The sequence below is a fragment of the Arachis duranensis genome, chromosome 3 (assembly GCF_000817695.3).
Source record: "Arachis duranensis cultivar V14167 chromosome 3, aradu.V14167.gnm2.J7QH, whole genome shotgun sequence".
NCBI lineage: Eukaryota > Viridiplantae > Streptophyta > Magnoliopsida > Fabales > Fabaceae > Arachis > Arachis duranensis.
In genome coordinates this window covers 61,891,356-61,891,707 of record NC_029774.3, presented here as the reverse complement: position 1 = coordinate 61,891,707, position 352 = coordinate 61,891,356, and positions in this window count along the sequence as shown.

Sequence of the window (352 nt, the reverse complement as noted above, 5' to 3'; positions counted from 1 at the left end):
TGTGGTTCATGAATGTTGGCTCTTAAAAGAATGATGAAAAAGGAGAAATGTTACTGAGGATCTGAAAAATCATAAAAATGATTCTTGAAGCAAGAAAAAGCAGTGAATACAAAAAAAAGGGAGAAAAACGAAAAAAAGGGAGAAAACGAAAAAAGAAAAGAAAAGAAAGAAATAAAGTTGTGATCCAAGGCAAAAAGAGTGTGCTTAAGAACCCTGGACACCTCTAATTGGGGACTCTAGCAAAGCTGAGTCACAATCTGAAAAGGTTTACCTAATTATGTGTCTGTGGCATGTATGTATCCGGTGGTAATACTGGAAGACAGAGTGCTTTGGGCCACGGCCAAGACTCAAT